The sequence below is a fragment of the Stomoxys calcitrans genome, chromosome 5 (assembly GCF_963082655.1).
Source record: "Stomoxys calcitrans chromosome 5, idStoCalc2.1, whole genome shotgun sequence".
Taxonomy (NCBI): domain Eukaryota; kingdom Metazoa; phylum Arthropoda; class Insecta; order Diptera; family Muscidae; genus Stomoxys; species Stomoxys calcitrans.
In genome coordinates, this window is record NC_081556.1 from 63,559,637 (window position 1) to 63,586,611 (window position 26,975).

Genomic DNA, 26,975 nt, shown 5'->3' on the forward strand with positions numbered 1-26,975 from the left:
TATCGGACCACGTTTTGATATAGCTGCCATATAAACCGATCTTGGGTCTTGACTTCTTGAGCCGCTAGAGGGCACAATTCTTATCCGATTTGGCTAAAATTTTGCATGATGTGTTTTATTATGACTTCCAACAATTGTGCTGAGTATGGTTGAAATCGGTCTATAACCTGATATAACTGTCATATAAACCTGTCTGAGGTCTTGACTTCTTGAGCGTCTAAAGTGCGCAATTTGCGTGAGGTGTTTTGTTATAACTTTCAACAACTGTGCTAAGAATAGTTCAAATCGGTCCATAACCTGATTTAGCTGCCATATAAACCAATATGGGATCTTGACTTCTTGAGCCTCTAAAGGGCGCAAGTATCACTCGATTTGGCTAAAATGTTGTACAACGGCTTCTCTCATGACCTTTAACATACGTGTCGAATATGGCATGAATCGGTTTATAGCCTAATACAGCTCCCCTATAAACCCATCTTCCTATTTTACTTCTTCAGCCTCTAAAGTGCGCAATTCTTACTAGATTTGGCTGAAATTGTACACAATGACTTCTCCAATATTCAGTACAATTATGGTCCGAAATGAACCATAACTTGATATTGTTCCAATAATATAGCAATTCTTTTCTTTTATCCTTTGTTTGCCTAAAAAGAGATACCGTGGCAAGAACTCGACAAATGCGATCCACGGTGGAGGGTATATAAGATTCGCTTTTACTTGTTTTAATTCATCTGTTTTTGAGCTACTTTAGTCTGGTTGTTTCATTCTGTTGTTGGATTTATTTGTCCTGCTGAAACTAATAGGCTTTGATTTTGCTTCTTTTTAGTATAGAAAGCTAATCATTATTATAAAGGAATATAAGTGTCTAATATTTTAAAACATCGCAATGCGAGATTATTATAAAGCAAAAAAATGTTTTTGCAGCACAATAATTCTTGTAAAATTATAATTCACGTTAAATAGTTCATATGCATAAAACTTAAATTATGATACAACACAATTAATTTACAAATAGTGCGATGAAAATCAACTTGTTTTATTTGAAATAGGCAAATGGATCTAGTTCATTTGATCTTAATCTTTGAACAGAAGCATGAAATTCTCATCCCAAATTTTTCTCAAGTAGCGTCAAAATAATCGAAAAGAGGCAGACAAATGGCACAATTCGCATGTTTGTAAGGTTTTTGTTTTTAACATTAACCGTTCCAAATTATTCGATTATTTGTAGTCACAAATGATCGATTAATCGAGCGTACACACTCTTATTAGAGCTGGCAAACTATCAATAATCGCAACAATCGATATTTTCGATATTTTTAATAATAAATATCGATAGTATCGATAATTTCCCATCGCCTATATTTCAAACGAAAATAAAAAGTAAAAATCGAAAATCGATTTATATAGAAGCATTTTTAATGCACAGAGCGAATAAAATCAAATTTAATAAAGTCAGTTGGAAGTCCTGAGGGAAACCATTGTACAAAAATTTAGCACAACCGAATTTAAACTATACGTTCAGCGTCGGGTCACATATTTTTGTTCAATTTCGCAAAAAATTAAACTTTGCCGTTAGTATCGATAGGAGAAATATCAATCGATATTCAGACATCGATATTTTGCCAGCTCTAACACTTATGCCAATAAATAATAGGAATAATATTCAAATTTTTATTGAAAGCAATGCTGGATGGCAGAAGTCCGTGCTTCAGTTTTGTCCGTAGCATCAAACCCGCTGACATTAATCCTAGATCGTATAGGCCAAAGATGTACGGTATGTTGGCTCTTCCTAATGTTGTAAAAGCATGTTTGCTTCCTCTTTTTGCTCATCATCAAATACAAAATTAAACACATCTTTTTAAATATTAGACAATTGTGTGTTTAGGCCCCTGCCGTGAAATTTATTTATTTAAACACTAAACTAATTATAGAAGGTGACAATGTCTCGCATATTGTTTTCCGTGTAATATATTGCGTTCATTGCGGTTTTTTTGCTGTGGTGTAGTTTTCAATTACGGAAAGGAGCAATGTAAAGACGAATATTTTGTAAACCTTTATAATCATTATCACTTATGGGAGCAAAAGAAACACACTTCAGTTAATTTAAAATTTTAGTTTTGGGGCTTTTGTGTGTCCAGTGTGTATGCGACCAGCTAATGGCTCAGGATCAAGTCAATGGCCACGTGTGTCATGCAATGTGGCCGATGCGTGTCCAACACACACCACATCCTTCCACAATGTTTACCGAGACTATCGTTCGACTGACTAACTTTAAATGCTTTACAAGTCGCTTGCCGCCAACATCGCAGCCGAAATTTGTATAGAACTGGAAGATAAATTGGACATGAGCTCCACTTGGCATTTGCGAGCTTAGCCATGTGTAGGACCGACCGCATATGTTTGTGTGCAAGTGTGCGCACACTTCGGTCTGACTGCCTACTTATTGTATTTTGCTTACAATGCTCAACGCCGCTTGAAATTCTAGATTCAAATGGTTCTCTCCGTTCCTGTTTTGAACTTTTGCATCTGCGCATTTTAAATTTTTGGGCAAAGCTGAACTGCGGTCGTAAGTTGATAAAATCAACAGAATTATTTTAATACAACTGCATTTGGTGTAGCTTCTGGAATTCGGCATTTATAAAAGGATGCCGATTACTCGTTACGTTGATTTTATAGTAAAGTTTAAATTTATAGAAAGTTACAAAATCGAAGGCATCCACTAGTTGGCCTGACCGGCAATAACTTTTGAGCTGTGTGATTTGAGTTGCAAAAAATTACAAGAAATTTTAAACTTTTCCGAAACTGATAGCTAATAATTGTTATGTCCTAGCTTTTTGAGATGAAATACATGTATCGACAGACTTCCACCTACCTTTATTCATTCAAACGAATTAAACTTTCTAACTCCCGATATTCGGAAAAGTATATTACGAGGGTTGCTTTTTATATTTCGGGATTAGAGAACAAAAACAAACATTAATCATCGAAAATCGCTTTATTGTTTTTCAAAATATTCCCCATTAAGATCTATACATTTTTGCATGTGTTTGAACCAATTGTCGAAGCTCTTTTGGCACTCTGTCGAAGCACTTTTGGCACTCTGGCAAAATATGCATTCTCAACGCATCCACCGCTCCTTCAGGTGTCGAAAAACGTTGACCTCTCATTTTCATTTGATCAAATCGATGTTTTGAGTGCTCGCATTGTCGTGGTGGAGAGTGATCCGTCTTCGACGGTTGGTTTTCCTGATTTCTTGGAAGACAACTGGCAAACAAATGGTTGTGTACCACTCGGAATTGACGGTTCGGCGTTGTTTTAGTGTACAATTGCGACATGTCCAGTATTATTTTTGGAAAAACTGGCGATCATTTGCCTGGAAGTGCTTCGCGCGCGAGCAACTTTTGTTGGATTTGGCTCATCTTGAAACATCCACACAGTCGACTGCTGTTAACTTTCGGGCACATACGCGTAAATCCACGATTCATCACCTGTCACGATGTCATAGTCGTGTTTTAAAGCACCGCGATCGTATTTTTGGAGCATTTCTTTCGAACAATCGACATGATCCTTTTTTTGAGCGATTGACAAATTGTGGGGGACCCAACACGAACAAATTTGTTTGACGGTCATAGACGTGTGCACATAAGGTAGCGATTTTGGCGCAGGGTATAAAATATTTTACATACAAATTATACATCGTTGAAAAGGTCTAGACTTGTAGAAGATAAAAAAGAGTATAATAACATAAAAAATTAAGATTTTTGATAAATTTTGAAAAAAAAATTTGTAAAAGCAAAAATATGGTAAAACATTTTTTGTGAAAACGAAAATTCAAAGAAAACAGTTAAACATATCTTAGTAACGCATTTTGAATTTTGTAGATAAAATTGTCCTTAAAAAACTAAAAATAAATTCTGCACGATTTTTTTTACAAAAATCCCCAAAAATACTGCTTTCGGGCAAAGATGGTTTTAAAATCGGCATTTTTTAGTAAATTTGCTGTGGAGGCTACAAATATTGGAAGGTGCAAAATACTTTTTACATGGGTTTAGAGGATATGTGGAATAAAAAAATCATGTGCCCAATTGTTGAATCTGGGCTTTGGAAACTTTGTACGCGAGGGGGTTTTTCCAATTTTTTAATAAAAATATTGCCTATTTTGAAGTACATATAGCACCGGTTTAAGTTGACATATCTTGTTCAAATTTGTCTTTATATCCTCTTTACAAACAAAAAAGAAGAGACTTATAAAGGAAGTACTTTTTTTTGCAAAAAATACAAAAAATCCACTTTTTTCGACTTCCAAACTGTATAACTTTTAATTGAATAATCAGATGTGAACCGTTGTTGCGGCAAAATTGTTGTATATTTTGTCACGAATCCAAGTCATGCATAAAAATTTAAATCAAACCACAAATGCCCTCGTAAATAGCAAATTTGCAACAACAAAAATTAAAAGTTGAGATATTGTATAACACATCACTATCCAGCAAAAAAAAGATGTTTGTATATCGGACCACAAATGAAGATTTGGCAGCCCCAACAATTTTTTCGGAGTACCGAAGTGACCAACTTTAGGAACCTGCCAAGAGGCGCCAGGACGACCTAGGGCCTTGAAATTTTGCACACGAACTCGCTAACAACTCAGCTCTAACTAAATTTCAAAGAGATATCTCTACCCGCTCTCACTCAGCATGTTCTCTATTAGATTTTTCGATTTTCTCCCACTGTGCGACGATAGGAAATCTGGGAGGAAGGGAAGATGTTTCCAATCGAATATCTGAGACGACACTTGAGGTCGAGTGCGAGGCACTGCTGCCAGCGACACATCTAGTATTGCCATCTGGAAGATCATGTTACACGGAAGGATCAAAGCTAGACGACAGGGTGAACCTGGTGGTCTACATTGAGAACCCAGGGACTGAGATCTGTTTTAGACTGCCTGACCATAATTCGGTGCTGCAGGCGGAGTTCCGGGCGATCACAGAATGCGTGGGGTGGTGTGGTGTTAACTCGAGGACATCGACTATGAACATCTTTACGGACAGTAACCAGGCCATAAAGGCAATAACAACCAGGACGGTAAGGTAACGAACAGGTTTGGAATGTAAGAAGGACATTAACGCCTTCTCTGAGGATGGTACGATTCGCATCGTTTGGGTACCGGGCCAAAGCGAAGTAATTTGGAATGAGAAAGCAAACGATTTAGCAGTGAATACCAGAGAATTGCGGTCAATAAATTTGGTTGACCCGAAGCCTTTCTGGTCGACCCAGTCCGAGTTAAGGGCATGAGCGAAGAATTCGAATGCAACCCTGTGGGACAGCGAAACGGTCCGTAGGACGGCGAAAATCCTAAGGGGAGACCCAGATCATGAGAAGACGAGGTTATTACTGAAAGGAAGTAAGAAGGAGGTCAGTATAGCTTTCGGTATCATAACGGGACACATAGGACTACGAGCTCACTTAAGTAACAACGGTGCGGCAAGTGATAGCATATGTAGGGCATGCGAGGACGATAATGAGAAGTTGGAGCATTTCATTGACCGTCTTTCGCATCTAACAGATACCGGTACTTAGGTGGGAACACAATACCAGACATGAACCAACTTAGAGGCGAGGCATGGAAAACAATTAAGGATTTTGTATGTAGCACGGAACTCCTAACTTAGATTTTCTTTTTCGAGGTTACTTCTTTAGTATTTAAAGCGCACAATAAGCCGATTACTGGCTTAGGTGTATATCCATAGTGGCATGGGGCGGATTAATATCTGCAACCTCTTTTCAACCTAACTTAACCTAACCTATCGAAGTTGGCTAGAGTTTAGCATTCATAATACACTTATTTCCTCCAATACCCAAACTAGATAGGTTGAGATATTTCTATAAATAGATGCATCCCCGAATTTGCTTCTTGAACCCCCACGTAACTCATTTTATCGGATTTGATTGATTTGCGTTATATAAGTAAACCTACTGTGAGCGCCAAAATAAAGTGTACAAAAGTTTAAGGGTGTTTTTGCCAAATGTATCAAACTTACTTTTATCACTAAATATAAGTTCATCATTTTCGTATTTCGTATAAGTACCAAATTTAAAGATGAAATAACTTTTTTAATCAAATTGATTCATTTTGACGCTCAATGTATACTCCACCACATCAACTCGCGCATGAATTATTTTTATGTTGTTTTCATTTCAGGCACTCTCAACAAAATACATGATCTGATTTATTTTGAATTTTAAGCAATATTCGAAAACACTTCTACCCTAATATTGACCCTTGAGGACGAATGGGACATATATGTCCCAAGATTTTTTTCAAAGAAGGAGCAACATTCGTTTTGGCTACACTTTACTTAGTAAATAGGACTACTCTAAGTACTCTAATCAAAACTTTATCGAGGGGTTAATTCTTCGTCCTCAAAGGGGTTAAATTTGAAAGGTAGAATTTCTACCAAAATCCGTACATAGAAAAAATAGTTGCGCAAAATTTTGAGAAAAAGGTTGATAAATGACTCAAAAATGAAAATCGGGAGATACATATAATGGGAGCTATATCTATATCTCAACAGATTTTTTATGAAATTTACCTGGGATCAAATGAGCCATAAGAGAAACTTGTGGCAAATTTTGTGAGGATCGGTTAACAAATCGCTAAATTATTGAAATATTAGTCAAAAAAGGACGAAAATAATATGGGAGCTAGTCCAAATCTAAACTGATTTTTGCCGTTTCAATAGGCTACGTCTCTAGGCCAAAACAGATGCCTATACTTTGTACACAATTTAATATGGACAGACGGACATAGTTGAATGGATTCAGAAAGTGATTCTTAGTCGTGTACCCCCAGAATCGTGGTGCCGGATGTGGGCGTTTTTTGGGATGGGCCTCTCAGTGACTTGCCCTGAGAATATATATCAGATTCGTGTTCTACTCTAAAATACCTTTTACTTGAGTCACATATTGCACTGGAAAGCAGGCCTCAACCTCATAAAATATTTTTTAATCCCATATTGTCGTGGTAGGTCTGTGGCGAATAGTAGAGAAATTCCCAAAATTAAAACACAACACAATTAATTTTTTATGAAAAAAACTTTTCTCATATTTATTTGACGAAGTTTAAAAGATGACTGACTAAAATTGCAAATTTGATGTCACATATACAAGACAAAAAGTCAAGACTTACTTGGTTACAATTAGCAAAAGAGAATGTCAAAGCTAACATGATTAAAAATGTCTTACAATTGCATGTGTTTGTGATTAAAGTAAATTATAAAAAAGCTATGCTAACTATGTTAGGAAATGTTTTCGCCTCCTCGCAATATAAAAAAATTATATAGCCTATTGCTCCTTCCGGACCACTCCCCACAATCTGTGAAAATTTCAAAGAAATCGGTTTAGCCGTTTTTGAGTATACGGAACGAACAAATTGACAAACCCACAAATAAACAAACAAACGGAGACACCGGAATCTTGGAATAATGACGTTGATCGAAGGTTTATGATTACGGAATTTATGGTAAAGAAATCCTTAAGAAGCTTCAAACCATTTCAGTCACCCGGACCTGATGGATTATTTCCAACGTTACTACAGAAAGAGGCAGCCTATCTGGCGCCTCATCTGGCCAATATTTTCACAGCGTGCCGCATATACTCCAAATCTAATCTACTCCGAATGCCTGGCAGGAGGCAAGGGTGGTGTTTATAGGCCAGGCAAGGCCTTACGTCCTTTCTACTCAAAACCATGGAACGTATTGTGGACACCATAATAAAGAGTAGGATATCCAGCGAACTGCTCAAATATAAACAGCATCCCTATGTCAAGGGAAGGTCGGTGGAGACTGCCCTGCACAAGATTGGCTTTTAACAATGTGCGGAACGACACACCGATGTAATCCTTATACCAGTCCTTAGAGACTTGATAAACCATATGCTTAGGAACAGGTGGATAAATTGTGTGTCCCATGGCATAAATATAATTGAGAAAGGGTGCAAGGCACGCCACAGGGGGGCATTTTATCGTCACTCCTATGGGTGACCACCATAAATGAGGTCATTACGGATGCTGGCTGAGGAGGAATTTAAACCACTCTGCTATGCAGACGATGTTATAATACTTCTAAAAGGTAAGGATCTGAACGAGTTATGCAGTAGGGCCGAAAGGGTTTTGCAGATGCCACACGACTGGGCTAGACCCAAGGGTCTCAATGTTAACCCAGAGAAGACTAAAAAATGCCTGTTCACGAGGAAGACGAAGGTGGGTCAATTTAACGCACCACGTTTCCTCAGTAAGACGATTTCGATATCTGATAAGGTCAAATACTTAGGTGTGATCTTGGACAGGAAGCTGAATTGGAAGTGTCACATTCAGGAGGGCACTGAAAAGGCTCACAGATGTTAATCACTATGTAGACGGGCCGTGGGCTCGAAATCCGGTCTGCATCTGAGGAGAGTCCACTGGCTCTACAGGAGCGTGATTAGACCAATACTTACTTACGCCTTAACAGTTGGTAGACTGCGATGGAGAAAAAGTGCAACCTAAGGTCCATACAACAAGTTCAGAGGAGATGTTGTCTTGGCATAGGTGGAGCAATGAGGACCACACCCACTAGGGCACTGGAGACTATTCTATCTATCCGACTCATGGAGACTATTCCATATATCGCCATACAGATTGAGTGCGAGACAGCGGCTATGAGTTTTTAAGCGATGGGAGAATGGGAGCAGCTCATACCATCGCAACCTGGAAGGAAGGAAAGAAGTTTACGATCGGATACCAGAGATGAACCTTGAAATCGAGCGCGAGGCACTGCTGACATCTGCACAGTCTTGGATTGACGGAACCCTAGTATTGCCATCTGGAAGATCATGTTACACGGATGGATTACAGTTAGAGGACAGAGTGGGCTTGGCGGTCTACATTGCGAACCCAGGGATTGAGATCTGCTTTAGACCGCCTTACCATAATACGGACCTGTAAGCGGAGATCCGGCGATCACGGAATGCGTGAAGTGGTCTGGTACTAACGCGAGGACGTCGAGTGTGAACATCTTTACCGACATTAAAATTACCATAAGGGCAATAACAACCAGGACAGTAAGTCCACGAACAGTCTTGTAGAATTAGAAGGAGATTAACGTCTTCTCCGAGGATGGCAAAATCCGCATCGTTTGGGGACCTTCAATAAACTTGGTTAACCCGATGCCTTTCGTGCCAACGCAGTCGGAGCAAGGGATGGAGGTATACTAATTTCGTCATTCTGTTTGTAACACCTCGAAATATTCGTCTAAGACCCCATAAAGTATATATATGCGTGATCGTCATTTTAAGTCGATCAAGCCATGTCCGTCCGTCCGCCCGTCTGTCTGTCGAAAGCACACTATCTTTCGAAGGTAAAGCTAGTCGCTTGAAATCTTGCAAAAATGCTTCCTATAAGTGTAGGTCGGTTGGGATTGTAAATGGGCCAAACGTTCAATGTTGAGATAAAACTGCCATATGAACCGGTTTTCTGATGTGACTTCTTGAGCTTCTAGAGGGTGCAATTCTTTTCCGAATTGACTGATATTTTACACGTAGTGTTATGGTATGCACTCAAAGACCTTTGAACCTCAACACTAGTTAATATAAACTAAGTTTAAGCGGTATTGAACTTCATATAGCGCAAAAGATTTCTATGGTTGTTATGAGTTCAAGAATTTCGTAACAGCTACGAAATTGTTTATACATATTACTAGTTCACTTTAAACTTCCCTCAAGTAAAATATGAACTAACTAGCATTGAAACTGAAATGAAACCTATTTCGCTATTTCCGATCTCTTTGGAGGGTCCAGTTGGAGCTTGGAATACACAACATATTTAGTTCCGCATATCTTCCAAACCCACGCTCTCAATCGCTCAGCTATATTGAAGAAGACAAATTTTAAATTAACGTTGCAATTATAAATTAAATCAAACTTTACCTTTTGCGGGAGTTGATAGTTGAACCAAGGACCTTTTGTTTACAAAGCATACGCATTCATTCCCATCACTGTTGTTTGAATGTGATACTAATTTTGCCTTTCAATATTTGCTAATAACACAAAAGCAAAACGTTTTCCAACTATTTTTCGCCAAAGAAGGTCATGCCTTTTTTATTTACGTTTGCCATGTTCTATTTTTAGACTCCCCAATGTCTCACCATAAGAATTAAGTTTATTAAATTGTTCTTTGTTTCGAGCATGTATTTGTCAACTCATTAAATGTCATTTTTAGTTATGTATATTGAACTAAAAATACAAATATCTGTAATTATTTCATTCAGTAATAATCTTGTTGTATTGATTGGTATTACGAGTAAAATGAAATGAAATTTTAAATGAAAATAAATTTCAGAATAGATATCGTCACGATGGCATGCTTTAACGATACCCATGTTTAGTAAAGTTCTCGCTTATTTCAAAGATAATCGTTTAAGAAAAATTACTTACTCCACCGAGTTGTAAGCTATTTTATCTAAGCCCATGAGCTGTTAGTGTTATTTGTTAATTTCAATCTGTTAAAGAATTTTTATCTAATAGTAGATAAATATTCTGAACTAACTTGTTTTATGTTTCATTGAGCTTAAAATTGAATCGGACTGTTCATGGGCATTTTCATTTACTTGTATTAGGTAACTAAATCATAGTTACGATAAACAATTTTCTGAATATGATTTCCAACAATTGTGACAAGTAAGGTCTTAATCAGTTCACAACCCGATATAGCTGCCATTAAACCGATCTCCTGACTAGACGTATTGATTCTTAAGAGGGCGCAACTCTTGTCCAATTTGGCTTAAATTTTTCACAGTCGTTTTGGTATGTAGTAGCTGCCATATAAACCAATCCCCCGATTTGACTTCTTAAGCCTCCAGAGGGTGCCATTCTATTCAATTTGGCTGAAATTATGTACATATCATTGAAAAATTAATTCCAGCAAATGTGCCGAGTATGGTCTAAATCGTCTTGTTTGAACCGTTGAGTGGAGCGGACGTTTTGTTATTTCATTCCGCAAGAATTTTCTTGCAATTCGTAATAGGTCATTTTTGGAAGAATAATTTAAGTGACTCAAGAATAGCTGCGATAGAGGTTTCCATTAGATGATCCATTGATGATCTGCGTCTGTTTCCAGTGGAGCGGCAGATCTAGACCCCGGGAGTAGGCTTAGAAGGGACTCCAAAGACCCAACAGCTGCGGTGGTGGTATCAAACCGTATCATGTAGTCTGCTACTGAAACCTCAATTAATGGAGCGGCAGCTCCAGACTCCACTAGCTGACAAACGACTGGTCAGCAGGGGCTTCTGACGGAGACACTTGGTTCGAGTCTTATGGACAAGGCCGAACCTATTCTTTCTTCGCATGCCTATAATTTGCCTAGGCCCTCGGCCTTCCCTGACAAACCAACACGTTCTTTAAGAGGTTGGAATAATAGAAGACGCATCACTCTCAGGTTTATTGAAAGGCTAAATTGGGCTCGGGACTACACGTCTATATTCGGAAACTGCAACGCAGTCAGCCAACAGGCTACGGCCACCTGTAGGGCATCTCATCCCTAAAAGAACTAGCGCGAACAATAGTAGGATGGGCCAAGAATCTTTGCTAATGTCGCTAGGGACAGTTTGGTTATGGCAGTTGTCGACGAGGGAGAAAAACAAGGTTGCATACCTAGAAATAATTGGAGTGTCAATGAACTGTCATTAGTATATTCCGATGTTCTTGCGTAATTTTCTGGGTCTGCACCAGTTTGTGACGATGCAGGCTGTTGTAGTGGCCGATATAAACTAATTACCTTTGGGGATCAACGTTCAATTGAAATGTATCGTTGTGCGCTAAAAATTACTGGTGAGATCTGGCCAGGTGCAGCACTAGATTTAGTCAAGAAGGAAGATATTCCTTCTCTACCAATGACGGATACTTATATACCAAGGATTCCCTCAGATCCTGAATCCATACTTGGACCATCGACTGAAAGATTGGTAGATTGGATGAGGCTGGTGGTGACCGGAGACATGCAGTATTCGTAAACTCCGGCTGTCTTGCAGACCTCAACAAGTCTGAAGGGGTTGTATCTTACTGATTCAACAAGTTGAAACTGAAGGTCTACAAAAGAGGTGGGTTTGGGAAATCAGGAGACGACCCAGAAGTTGTTGCTGAACACTTGGCTGAGGATCTATCGACCACATCGCTAAAGTCTGGCGGATTGCAGGAAACTGAAAATCCCCCTGTTACAATCCAGGCAAGAGGGGATGGCATCGAAACGGGACCCGACAAGCCCTGTGTGAGTGGGTCATCCAGTTGGACTGGGCTCAAGATGTGCGCCAGCAGGGAAGCACGGATCTCAGAAAGTATTGCTGTCGAAGTACTAGTGAAGCATTTAAAGAGGAATCGTCCACACCGCAAGTGTCCAGTGTCCTGAGGAAGAGTAGTTCCATAGCCTTTTCACCTGCTCCTGGATGCGTACGGAAGCTCGTCATGACAAGATCTAACGAATCTAGTGAGGTTGAACTATTGGTGGAATCAGAAGACGAGGTTAACACAGCAGTGGTGGAAATTCTGAATCCTGACTATGGTCCGGTTTCTACAGATAAATCTCCACCATTGTAAGGCCGCTTCGGCGGCACTAAAGGTCCTCCTGATGGCAGGGGGATTTGACGTGGTTCTTATCCAGGAACTATGGGTGTGTGGAGGAATGGTTCGTGGACTTAGAATTCCGGTATTTAAACTACTTAAGGGTATGGAGAATGGGAGACACAGAGTCTGTATTCTTGCAAAGAGTAGTCTAAATGTTTTTCTTTTTCCGTCGCTAAGCACTGAAGATTTCGTAGTGGCCAGCCTTGAAATAAACAAGTCCCATTACTGGCTGGCTTCCCTATATATGGCACACGATTCAGAGATGCTGCCTTTAAACCTTGAGTCGCTGGTTAAAGCCGTTTCTGTAGGGAAGAAGAACCTCATTGTAGGGAGTGATGCTAATGCACATCACCAGATATGGGGAAGTTCGGATGTCGAATATCGAAATGCGATCTGGCGATTTGTAATTAGGGGATAAACCGACCTTTATTACCAGGAACAGGCAGGAGATACTAGATATTACCTTTTTATCGGAAGATATAAGTGGAAGAAAATGCGACCGGGAAGTATTGAATGACTACAGCTTCTCCGATCATCGTTATATTAGTTTCAGCCTTGGAGAAAATACTACAGAAGTGGTCCCTCGGCTAAACAGAAGAAAGTCTGAGCCGAAAATCCTTTGAGCGATAAGAAGTTTCGACTCCTTTATTTCGCCAGGTCTTGATGACGTATCACCGCTTGAATTACAAGCTGTATCTGATAGACTGGTTCCTTGACTTTAGGGGAAATGCTCTGCTTGTATCTGCATGCCATATATACCTGTGGGGTGGAGGGACACAAAGGTCGTTCTCATTCCGAAATCAGGAAAACCTTACCACACGAAGGTGAAAGATTTTCGTTCTATTAGTCTGTCATCCCTTATGCGGAAGACTCTTGAGGGGTTGATAGAGACATATCTTAGGACAAAGATCCCTGGGGATTACCTGTCTCAGCAACTGCGTGCACACAGAAAAAATACAAATTTTTTGTTTTAATTATTGTTTTAGTAGATTTTTCACTCATTTTCAATAAACACGTTATTAGATTCACAATTTTGATTATTATTAATGTTTCTAAATACCAGTTCCGAAAAGGCGGTTGCAAATATATTTATATTTAAAAATATTTTCGACAAACAATAATAATTATATTTACATTTTTTCTTTTTTTGATATCGAATCAATTATCATTATGCTTGCATTTACAAAACCATAACTTGAAATTGATTTGGTACCGAAAGAAGAAATTGTAAACTCAATAAATGAAGTTGTAAATATATTTATTATTGTTAATTGAAAATATTTGTACATTTACATCCGCCCTTGTGGAATTGGTTATCAGAATATTAACAATAAACAAAATTGTAAATCTAATAACGTGTTTTATTGAAGAAGAGTAAAAAATTAATAACAACAATAAATAAAAACAGAAAAAATGCACCTTTTTTTCTGTGCATTTAGTAAGGACAAGTCCACTGAAACAGCCCTTCACAAGAGGGTTCCTCATTATCAAGAGATTATACAAGCACTTCTAGACATTAAAGGTGATTTCATTGATGTAAAACCGACGCAATCATGAAGGAGCTAGAGTTTCTAGGCATCAACACTACCGCAAAGTTTATTAATAACTTGCTTACTAAAAGGTGCGTTACGTCAGCCTGGGAGCTTTAAATCTGAAAAGATGGCTCAGCAGAGGAACTCCTCAAGGAGGTTTTCTGTCTCCTCTACTCCAAAAGTGGGTGTTTTACTAGACAGGAAATTGAACTTAAAATCCAACATTTTGAAAAGGGCAAGAAAGGACAACTCTTGCCCTTAACATCTGCAAGAGAGCCATTGACAAAAGTTGGGAGTTTAAACCGCGTGTCATTGATTATATACTGCAGTTGTCAGACCTACATATAATGCTAAATGGTATTGTGGTCTGGTGCACGGCGTTTCAAAAGTTTACCTACCGTTCACACTGAGGACTACGCACTACACCCTACAAAACAATTTTTGATCTATCACACTATATATCTCCGTTTTTCGGGAGATTTGGAATACAAGTAGTTATGGTATAATACTCGGCTAAACTTTTTCACGTTAACAGACGGCCAAGAACTGTATCTAATTGCAGTGACAATCAGTAAGGGATTCTGGTGCCTTCGTAAATGATTTGCTATTTTGTCGTCTCTAGCATTATACAATAATTACAATGCCTTCCTCTTTTACTATTTGAATGATGACACCTAGTGTTTTCTACATATTTTAGGGGCTTGCCAACAATGTCGTTCACAATCGCCGATAAAGAGACACATTTTTGGCATTACTCTCCATAAAAATAAGCGATCAAATCCACTTATTGGGTAAATAAAACAATTCTAGTCACCACAACCAGAAAAATAAGTCTGCTAATATCAGCAAACAATCTCTGCTGATTTTATACTTCGAACCATTCGAAGAAACTATTTCAAATTCTTAAACATTCAAACGATATATACGACATTTCCTCTCTATTTATGTACTTAATTGTCAATTTTAGATGCTAATTTTACACGAAACTGTTATTATACACTGCACCATAGGATGGGGGTATACTAATTTCGTCATTCTGTTTGTAACACCTCGAAATATGCGTCTTAATCCTAATGTCATTTTAAGTCGATCTAGCCATGTCCGTCTGTCTGCCGAAAGGAGTAAAGCTAGCCGCTTGAAATTTTGCACAAATACATTTTATAAGTGTAGGTCACTTGGGATTGTAAATGGGCCAAATCGGTCCATGTTTTAATATAGCTGCCATATAAACCGATCTAGGATCTTGACTTCTTGAGCCTCTAGAGGGCGCAATTCTTATCCGATTTGGAAGAAATTTTGTGCAACGGCTTCCCTCATGACCTTCAACATACGTGTCTAAAATGGTCTGAATTAATCAATAGCTTGATACAGCTTCCATATAAACCGATCTCCCGATTTTGCTTCTTGAGACCCTACAAGGCGCAATTCTTATCCGAACGAACTGAAATAGTACACAATGACTTCTACATTGTTCAGCATGCATTTATGGTCCGAATCGGACTATAACTTGTTTCTATTAAATGCCTAAATATGATTTCAGGAGAGTAAGATGAAAATAGGGCATGCGTTCAGTTTGACAGACCCAACATTAGTTTGGTTGTGGTGCCGGACTAAATCCGAATCTAGGAAATCAGCCGACGTTATCACAGAAAATATATAGACCTAAATTTGACCGATTAAATATGGTATTTTTGGCTTATAAAAAACTTTTCAAATTAATAACTTTAATAATTTTTGACATAGAAATTCGATTTTGCAAGTGCTGGGTAAGCAAGGCATACATTGAACATATTTTTATACGAATTAAATTGATATTTAATATTATAAACACTGTATTGATCAAGATTATATTGTGGTCCCTTTCACACATATCCATTGCGAAAAAAGTGAGAATAAGTCAAATATATGCCTCGCTTCTATCATATACAGACACAAAATGGCGTGGGTAGACAAAAAAAATATAGTGACAAATAGAAAGTGAAGTTTTTTTATCTCTCCATAAAATATAATTAATTTAATTATAATTGATGCATGCGGGGAAAATGATAAGACGCTGGAGCATTTCCTATGTCATTGGGCGCTTTCGCAGCTAACAGATACCGGCACCTATGTGGTGACACAATACCAGACATGAGCCAACTTAGCACGGAATTCCTGATTTAAATTTTCTTTTTCGAAGTTTATTTTTATACCCACCACTGTAGGATAGGGGGTATATTCATCTAGTCATTCCGTTTGCAGCACATCGAAATATCAATTTCCGACCCTACAAAGTATATATATTTCGGATCGTCGTAAAATTCGAAGACGATTTAACGATATCCGTGTGTCTGTCTGTCCGTCCGTCTGTTGTAATCACTCTACAGGCTTCAAAAATTGAGATATTGAGCTGAAATTTGGACATAGCTTTAGACATAGCTGCTCTATAGACCGATCTGCCGATAAAGGGTCTGAAGCGCATAAAAGGTTTATTTATTGCCCAATTTCGCTGAAATTTGAAACAGTGGGTTATTTTAAGCCTCCGACATCTGACCTTAATATGATTCAGATGGGACTATATTTAGATATAACTGCCATATAGACCGATCTCCCGATAAAGGGTCTGAAGCCCATAAAAGCTTTATTATTTACCCGATTTCGATTAAATTTTAAACAGTCAGTAGTTTCAGACTTTTCAACTTCGAACCTAAATATGGATTAAATCGGACTATATTTAGATATAGCTGCTATATAGACCGATCTCCCGATAAAGGGTCTGAAGCCCATAAAAGCTCTATTTTTTAACCGATTTCGCTGAAATTTTAAACAGTGAGTAGTTTTAGGCCTACTATCATAGAACCCAAATATGGTTCAGATCGGACTATATTTATATATAGCTGCCATATAGACCGATCTGCCGATAAAGGGTCAGAAGCCCATAAAAGCTTTATTTTTTATCCGACTTTGCTTAAATTTAAAACAGTGAGAAGACCACTCAATGTCCGTGCCGAATTTGGGTGCATAAGTTATCCAATTTTCAGCGGATTGTGACGAAAGGGGGTTTACATATATAGTGTAGCAAAAAAAACATTTAAAAGTCAGCAAAAGTGTGTTGTTGCTAGAAGCATTTTACTGGTTTCCCGTATCGCGATTTCATTTTCGACCAAGAAAAATCATCAGCAGGATATGTCAAATTGGATCATTGTGCTTTGCAACCATTCCAACTGGAGTAAGTTGTAAAGCACACATCTGAATTTGAATAGGGCTCTTGTTTCATAAGCGCAATAGAAAACAAGTCAAATCTTACTTCCTTTATTCAAATCCAACTTATCCAACGATGCTAATAGCAACAAACACAAACATCTTTTGGAAAACTCTTTTGTTCTTCGCACGGCGAACGCCCAACGGTTGATTCTGCCTGTGCTGTTTTTGTGTATAGGCACTTTCCTACACCATATACGACGTGTCTTTCGTTTGGTTTGTCTGTTTGCGCTTTCTTTCTTTGATCTTAAAATCTTACTGAAATTCCATTGCAGTATATTGTTCGGCTTTAGACCATTGTTTAATACTTTCTATTCAAAGAATAGTATAGCAAAAAACATTTAAAAGTCAGCAATAGGTGGGTTGTTGCTAGAAGCATTTGACTGGTTTCGTGTATCGCGATTTCATTTTCGACCCAGAAAAATCATCAGCAGGAAATATCAAATGGATCTTTACGCTTAAATAGTGAAAATCGGATAAAATTAGATTGTGAACAAATGTAATGTACAAATTCCAAATGCAACAAATTGCAGGAAATTGAATAAAGCAAACGTGGTATTTATAAAGAGTATTAACATTATCTTATTTTAATAGTTTATTATCCAATTAGAGATTATATTACTTTGAAAACGACGCTGAAGATGGAAGAAAACCTATGTGGATTGTGAGCAAAATGTTGAGATTGGTAATTATTACAATTCAATTTAAAAACTTACATATTTAAATTGAGTTGTAATAAAATATAAAATTTATTTGTTTTTAACACTCTTTGCAGACCGTGTCCCCGATAAGAAAGTGAGGCTCATAATATGAACGAAAATTCTTCTTCTTTTTTGCGAAGCCTGGGATCACTAAATAAAAATATATATTTATATTTTTAAGCTATATATTTCATGTTGTAGTTTTTCATTCATGTGAAAAAATCAATTTTTTATTTTTATTAAAACAGTAAATGGATTAAAATAACAACTTTAATTGAATTTTTGAGATTATTTTAAAAATGTATAAAATGTAATGTACAAATTTCTTAACTGAACATAATTTTTATTTTTTTTCTGTGGTTGCAGCTATACATTTTCCGCCTATCTTCAAAAATATTTTTTTTTTTATTTGTATTAAAAATAGTGAACCCTACTATTTCAAGATCGAACAAATGAAGTGGAAAACGTGTGAATATTTATTAAATCCAAAGCATAAACGCCTAAATTGGCTCATAAGAGTACTTCAAATATCAAATCGTCGTCCTTAGACTAAAGGCTATTTTGATTTTTTTGTGCTAGGACTAGCTTTTAAGGGGTTAAGGTTCGTACTTTCCAAGCTTTTTAGACATTTTTACGTATCTCCCTTAGTGTTCGACACATTCACCCTTATTCCGGTTGTCGACAGCAGTCATAGTCGAAAGCGTGGTATTCTGTAGGTAAAGTGTAACACGAATCCGATATATATTTTCAAGGCCAACACACAGAGTGGCCGCCCATCCCCCCAAAAACACCCCCAGCCGGTCATGTTTGCCGACTACGGAAATATGGGGCTCAAATTAAAGGTATGTGGGAGTAGACCACGTATCTGATATCAACAATAGGGGCCAACTGTCTAGCGGACGTTCCACCACCATAACAACCCCCAAATAGGACGTATTTGCTCACCAAGACAATTTGGGTTTTAAAGTGAGTGGAGCTAAATATTCATAGTTTTTTAAGGCCAATACCCCAAACCGGACATATTTGCTGACTTTTGCAATAAGGAGTTTAAATGAAATTAGAAAACGAATTTGATATCCAATTTTTAGGCCCATGGCCATACGAGGTTCAAATAAATGCTATATAGTTATATGGGAATAGAGAACGTTGCTGATATATTTTCCGGGCTTAGTGTTTGGGCGACCACCCCAATCCCCAAAACACCCCTAAATCGGGCATATTTACCGACCATGACAATGTGGACCTAAATGAAAAGTATTGGGGGGTAGAGTAAGAATTGATACTGATTTTCGGAACCAATTTTCTGGGGTCTACCCCTTTCCCAAAATACCCCACAAACTGCAATTTTTGAGTGACCATCGCAATATGGGGCTCAAATAAAGGCATTTGGGAGTAGAATACGAATTTTATATCCAAATGTAGGACCATGTATTTAGAGCATCCCAAAACAGTTAAGTTTAAGCCCAAAGGGAAAAAATTTTTCGGCCATGCCAATATGTGGCTCAAAAAAGGTATATGAGATTAGAAAACGAATTTGATAACCTACTTTGGGGCCATGTGTTTGGGGGACGCCTCATCCTGTAAACTCCTCTTAAGCCAATGGCAATATGGGGTTTAAATAAATGGTATTTGAGAGAAGAGCGCGATGCTGATATTTTTTCAGCGCCATGTATCTGGGAGTACACCTTACATCCAAACTTAAATTCGTAGACCAATAAAGATCATATGGGATTCAGATAAAGGCACTTATATTGTTAAACTGTTAGCCAAGCGATATACTATTTTCGTAGCATGGTTTTTTACCTAAATATCTTTAATTGTCGAAAATAAATATTCCATGGAAACTTTTGTTCCATATAAAGTAAAAGAAGGCGCAGCGGAGCGTGCCCGAGTCAGCTAGTAATATATGTTTGTAAATGGGCAGTAAGTGTGTTCGATATGTTTTCCATTTATTTTGTTAAAACAAACTGCTGTTTGTTCGAGCATGTCAATTGCTGCTAGGAAAACCCTCCTGTAGGAATTTAAAAAAAAACTTACATTTTTTGTTAATTTCAAAGAAATGAGGCCAGCGCACCATCTCATGTTAATTGCTACCGCTAGCCCATGATTTAAAGTAAATATAACACTCTTTCCAAAACCAAAAACGTTCGTCCTTGACAACCATAATAATATTTTGTTAAAGTGTTGCAATTCGACTACGCCTTCGACAACTGGAATTGGGGTGATTTAGATGCAATTTTGTTTCATATCCACTTTAAAAAATAGTTGCTCTATATATAAAGTTTCTGCACGTGTTCTTTATATAAAAAAGAAATATAAAAGCTACAATAAAACTATATTTCATTAGAATGAACAATGCAAATATCTTTAGTCATTGAAAGTTACGTTTAAGCCGGGTCCGTCACTTGTATATCCCCTATCTATGCTGTCAACAATTCACTTAAGCTGGGACATATACCTGAGTTGTGAAAGGAACTCATATAAAACAAAGCTTCTATTTATTGAGGGATTTCAATTGTAAATGCTAAACTGAAGCTACCGGAGAACATCTTGACGGACACTATTTCACATAAAGTTCTATATATTGGGTTGCCCAAAAAGTAATTACGGATTTTTTAAAAGAAAGTAAATGCATTTTTAATAAAACAGAATGAACTTTAATCAAATATACTTTTTTTACACTTTTTTTTCTAAAGGAAGCTAAAAGTAACAGCTGATAACTGACGGAAGAAAGAATGCAATTACAGAGTTACAAGCTGTGAAAAATTTGTCAACGCCGACTATATGAAAATCCGCAATTACTTTTTGGGCAACCCTTACTAACATGGGTTCTGAAAATCAAAATCAACAATAACGTATATTCTAGAATGGACATGCTTAGTTAACGATGGTTTAAGGGAACGCGGCCAAACCGATACTATCTGTACTAATTTTAGTAAAGCATTTGATATAGTCAACCACAACCTGAGGCTATTATTCCCTACAGGTGGCATCTCAGAATCGTGTGCCATATATAGGGAAGCCTGCCAGTAATGAGACTTGTTTATTTCAAGGCTGCATACTACTCAATCTTCAGTGCTTAGCGACGAGGGAAGAAAAACATTTACACTACTCTTTGCAAGAATACAGACTCTGTGTCTCCCATTCCCCGTACTCTTGAGTAGTTTAAATCGCGGAATTCTTAATCCACGAACCATTCCTCCACACACCTATGGTCCCTGGATAAGAACCACGTCAAATCCCCCTGCCATCAGGAGGACCTTTAGTGCCGCCGAAGCGGCCTTACAATGGTGGAGATTTATCTGAAGAAACCGGATCATAGTCAGGATTCAGAACGTTCACCACTGTTCTGTTAGCCACGTGTTCTGATTCCACCAGTTGTTAATCCTCACAAGATTCGTTAGATCTTGTCACCATGAACTTTCTTACGCATCCAGGGGCAGGTGAGAACGCTGTGGAACCACTCTTCCTCAGAACACTGGACACTTGCGGTGAGAACGATTCCTCCTTATATGCTTCACTAACTGCTGCTGTCGAAGTACTTTTTGAGTTCCGTACTTCTCCGCTGGCGCACATCTGGAGCCCAGTCCAACTACAATAGATGACTCACCCTCCTGCAATCCGCCAGACTTTAGCGATGTGGTCGATAGTTCCTCAGGCAAGTGTTCAGCAACAACTGCTGAGTCGTCTCCTGATTCCCCAACCCCACCGCTTCTTTAGACCTTCAGTTTCAACTTGTTGAATCCGTAGGATACAACCCCTTCAGACTTGTTGAGGTCTGCGAGACAGCCGGAGTTTTGTACGAATACTGCATGTCTCCGGTCACCATCAGCCTCATCTAATCTACCGATCTTCCAGTCGGTGGTTGAAATATTGGGTTTCCATTTCCTTAGTCTTCCAAGTATCAATTCAGGATCTGAGGGAATCCCAGGTATCCAAGCAAGCGCCATTGGTTGAGAAGGAATATATTCCTTCTTAACTAAATCTAGTGCTGCACCTGGCCAGATCTCACCAATCTGTTTTAGCGCACAACGATACATTTCAATTGACGGTTGATCGCAAACGGCAATTAGTCTGTATCGGTCCCGATACCTCCTGCATCGTCACAAACTGGAGAAGATCCAGGAAGTACCGCACGAAAACGAAGTATACTGATGATAGTCTATTGACTATTCCACTCCATTGACTATTTCCACTTTGGCAAAGGTTCTTGAACCATTTTACTATTGTTCGCCCTAGTTATTTTAGACATGGGATGCCCTCCAGGTGACCGCAGCCTTTTGGCTGACAGCGGTGCAGTTTCCGAATCAAGACGTGTAGTCGTTGGGCAAATTATATAGGCAAATTATAGGCATGCGAAGAAGGAATAGGTTCGGCGTTGTTCTTAAGACTCGAACCAGGTGTCTTCGTCAAACGCCCCTGCTGACAAGTTGTCTGTCGTCTAGTGGAGCCTGGAGCAGCCGCTCCTCCAGTCGAGGTTTCAGTAGCGGACAACATGATACAGCCTGATACCACCACCGCAGCTGTTGGGTCTTTGGAATCAATTTGAAGCCTACCTCCGGGCTCTAGATCTGCCGCTCCACTGGAAACAGTAGCAGATCATCAACCACCTAATGGATATCTCTAACGCAGATATCCTTAAGTGACTTAAGTTACAGGAAAATTCTTGCAGATAGAAACAACAAAACGTCCGCTCGACTCAACGGTTCAAAAGGTGGCATGCAATATATTACTGCACAGTAATAAGTATCAACATTTAATTTAATGAAGTACAGAAAACAACAAAAAATATGTTTGCCCCCAATTTTCTAAAAAAAAACCAAAAAATTGGAGGGCGGGGGATTTACGTTTGCAAATTTTTGATAAGCAAATGCCATGCAAATATCGTTAACTAAACGAAACGTTTCATTTAATTCATGAAACTAATTTCATTAACTTGTGGCGCGAATATTAAATTTAAAAAAATGTTATACATTTCTGTCAAATTTTATATTCATTTGTTGCGTACAAGTTTTAAATGCCTATTACTATTTACAATTACTTCAATGTTCTCATTTTTAACGTTTTTTTTTTATATATAAATAAAGGATTTCATTATATCAATGAAATCCGTTTCATTCATTCAGCCGAAAATCATTTACTTTTAAATACATAAGTTTTCATTGCATATATGGAACATTTTATTATGTTAATGCATTTTTTCATTGCATCAATGCAACTAATCAATGAAAGCCGTCCATTGATGCAATGGAGCGTTTTTCTTTCAGTGTGCCCATGATTTAGTCATTCCGTTTGCTACACATCGAATGTCTTATCCGATTTCGCTGAAAGTTGAAATTTTTAGTTATATTAAGCCTCCCGACATCTGATCCGAATATGTTCCAGAACGAACCATATCTACATATAGCTGACATACAGTTATAATTTGATACAACGGCCGTATAGATCGATCATGCAATTTAGCATCTTAAACCATGCAGCGTCCATCACATTACGCTTCGATTTCAATAAAGTAATGCAGATATGAACTGAATTTTTTTTAGCTGATTCTTGTTTTGGTGGGTTCCCATTACTTGGTTCTGCCGAGAGCGCAATTTCGATTTTTGAAATGACTAAATATCGATGCACTTTGCAGCGGTGACCTATAGTTAGGCTGATTTTTCTTGCGGAATAAAATTCACAGAAATCAGCATTTATTATCCGATTTCGCTGAAACTTAAAATAGTGGGTTGAATTAAGACTCACGACATCCGATTTAAATATGATACAGCTCGTCTGAGGTATTCACGCTCCCTGGGAGGGCGTAAAGCTCGACCTGGTGAGAAAGATGGATATCCTGCAGCTCACAAAGGCTACGGTCTTTATCTAGGGATGGGTCAGTAAATTTCCGACGGAACGCATGTTGGGATTCTTGGGCACGTAAACCCAAGGTTTGGTCGCCGAGAAGAGGGAGGTCTTCCACAGGGAGGAGAAGGAGGAAGGAACTCTCTTTGTGGTTGGTATTGATCAAGTCTCCGTGACTAGTTTGGCTAAGACTAAAGCCGTGGCTCAATACGGGAGCAAACCTGTCTTTTTCAGATTAGGAAGACTAGGATAAGCAGAAATTCTCATTTTGAAACATCAGTCCGTGCAGTGGCAGGTGACTCAATACCGCCCAACAAACAGGGGGCTAACGACGAGACAATCACCGACTTTCTCAATATTGGAAAGACTAAGATAAGCAGAGATCCTAATAGTAAAGCAACAGGCAAAGCAGGGGCGAGAGACGATATCTAGACTATTCTAGATATCCGACCCATTGACATACAGATCAATCGTGAGGAAGCCACTGCGGCTATCAGAAGACTTAAGGCGATAGGAGAATGGATTGAGGATGGAAGCAGTTCATACCATCGCGGTATAATCGAGGCGACGATAGGAAGCCTGGTTTCCGATCGGATACCTGAGATAAACCTTGAAGTCGAGTGCGAGGCCCTGCTGCCATCGGCACTTTAAATGCCATTTATCTCAAATACTGGCGACTTTTTGGACATTTTGCTTGTTGATTTAGATCCTAGGCATCAAGAGCTTCTTTCACTGTAAGTGGGTATCCGGCACCCCTTTTAGCTTTTGCACAGTGGGCCATTCTGTTAATTCTAACTTTAATTTTAAATGCCAATTATCTCAAATACTGGCGGTTTCTTGGATATTTAGCTTTTTGATTTAGATCTTAGGCATCAAGAGCTTCCTTCGCTATAAGTGGGTACCCGGCACCCTTCTTAGTTTTTGCACAGTGGACCATTCTGTTAATTCTAACTTTAACTTTAAATGCCAATTATCTCAAATACTGGCGACTTTTTGGATATTTTGCTTTTTGATTTAGATCATAGGCATCAAGAGCTTCCTTCACTATAAGTGGGTACCCGGCACCCCTCTTAGTTTTGGCACAGTGGGCCATTCTGTTAATTCTAACTTTAACTTTAAATGCCAAGTATCTCAAATACTGGCGACTTTTTGGATATTTTGCTTTTTGATTTAGATCCTAGGCATCAAGAGCTTCAGTCATTATAAGTGGGTACCCGGCACCGCTCTTAGTTTTTGCACAGTGGGCTGTCTGTTAAATCTAACTTTAACTTTAAATGACAATTATCTCAAATACTGTCGACTTTTTGGATATTTTGCTTTTTGATTAAGATCCTAGGCATGAAGAGCTTCCTTCACTATAAATGGGCTTTTTCGTGTTATAGATTTGTTCCTTTTGTATTTATTACATTGTTGGATAATTTTTTACAAAATTCTCAGTGTTTGTGGTCCTTTTAGTGCTCTTGTTGTCGTTTCTTCTGAATTTTTTCATTATTTTTTTTTCATTTAATTTTTAAATCTTTTCTGTTAAACTGTTGGCATAGCTCCGCTAAGCTCGTAACAGTGTGCTGCTAATTGAATGAGTTTGTATCTCTGCTAGTTAAAGTTAACTTTATCTTCACGGACATGCACTGCTTATCCGATTTGGCTGAAATTTAGCACGTGGTGTTTTGGTAACAATTGTGCCAAGTATGGTTCAAATCGGTTCATAACCTGATATAGCTGCCATATAAACCGATCTCCCAATAAGACTTCTTTAGCTTCTAGAGAGCACAATTCTTACCCGAATTAGCTGAAATTCTTTACATACCGTTTTGGTATGATTTCCAACAACTGTTCCAAGTACGGTCTAAATCGGTTGATACCCTAATATAGCTGCCATATTAATCGATCTCCCAATTTGACTCTTAGCCTCTGGAAGGCGCAATTATCACTCGGCTTATCTGAAATTTTGAAGGTGGCGCTTTTCTAGGATTACTAACAGTCATGACAAATATGATCTATATCGGTCAATAACTTGATATAGCTTGATCGGGTGCAGATAATAATCCGCCCCATGCTACTATGGACATACACCTAAGCCAGTAATCGGCTTCTTGTGCCCTCTAAAAACTAAAGAAGTAACCTCTAAAAAGAAAATTTTACGTTAGGAATTCCGTGCTACTTACAAAATTCTTAATTTTTTTCAATACCACTTCCCTAAGTTGGTTCATGTCTGTTATTGTGTCTCCACCTAAGTACCGGTATCTGTTGGATGCGAAAGCCGAGCAATGACAAAGGAAATGCTCCAACGTCTCATCATCTTCCCCGCATGCCATCACTTGCCTCACCGATTTTACATAAGTGAGCTCGTAGTCTTATGTGTCCCGTTATGATACCAATAGCTATACTGATCTCCTTCTTGCTTCCTTTCAGAAATAGCCTCGTTTTCTCACGATCTAGATACGATTTTCCACGCCCCCTCCCATATGATTTTCGCCTTCCTACCGACAGTTTCGCTGTTTCACAATTTTGCATGCGCATTCGTCGCCCACTCCCTTAACTCGGACTGCGTGGACCCGAAAGGCTTCGGGTTAACCAAGTTTATTGATGGTAGTCCTCTGGCCTTCACTGCCAAATCGTCTGCCCTTTCATTTTCCCTTACTCCGTTATGGCCCGGCACCCAAACGCTGCCGATTTTCCCATCCTCAGAGAAGGCGTTAATCTCCTTCTTACACTGCAAGACTGTTCGTGACCTTACCGTCCTGGTTGTAATTGCCCTTATGGCAATTTTACTGCCGGTAAAGATGTTCACACTCGACGTCCTCGCGTTATCACCACACCACTTTACGCATTCCGTGATTGCCCGGATCTCCGCCTCCTAGGCTTGTAACAGTGTGCTGCTAATTGAATGGGTTTGTGTCTCTGCTAGTTAAAGTTAACTTTATCTTCACGGACATAAGAATTGCGCCCTCTACAAGCTTAAGAAGTTCAAGACCCAAGATCGGTTTATATGGCAGCTGTATCAACGCAT

The 26,975-nt window shown here is 38.5% G+C and overlaps 1 protein-coding gene and 2 long non-coding RNA genes across 4 annotated transcripts in view; 1 reads left to right on the forward strand and 2 right to left on the reverse strand.

The window, feature by feature from the left end:
- LOC106087752 (serum response factor homolog) overlaps positions 1-26,975 on the forward strand; it is a 300,055-nt gene that overhangs the window by 99,897 nt on the left and 173,183 nt on the right. The gene's annotated exons all lie outside the window — the stretch shown is intronic.
- LOC131997623 (uncharacterized) overlaps positions 1-26,975 on the reverse strand; it is an 84,100-nt gene that overhangs the window by 14,563 nt on the left and 42,562 nt on the right. The gene's annotated exons all lie outside the window — the stretch shown is intronic.
- On the reverse strand, positions 2,977-7,191 carry LOC131997624 (uncharacterized). The gene is made up of 2 exons (XR_009398312.1): positions 6,945-7,191; positions 2,977-3,709 (listed from the first exon to the last, which is right to left on the reverse strand). It is a non-coding gene; the product is annotated as an uncharacterized LOC131997624 (long non-coding RNA).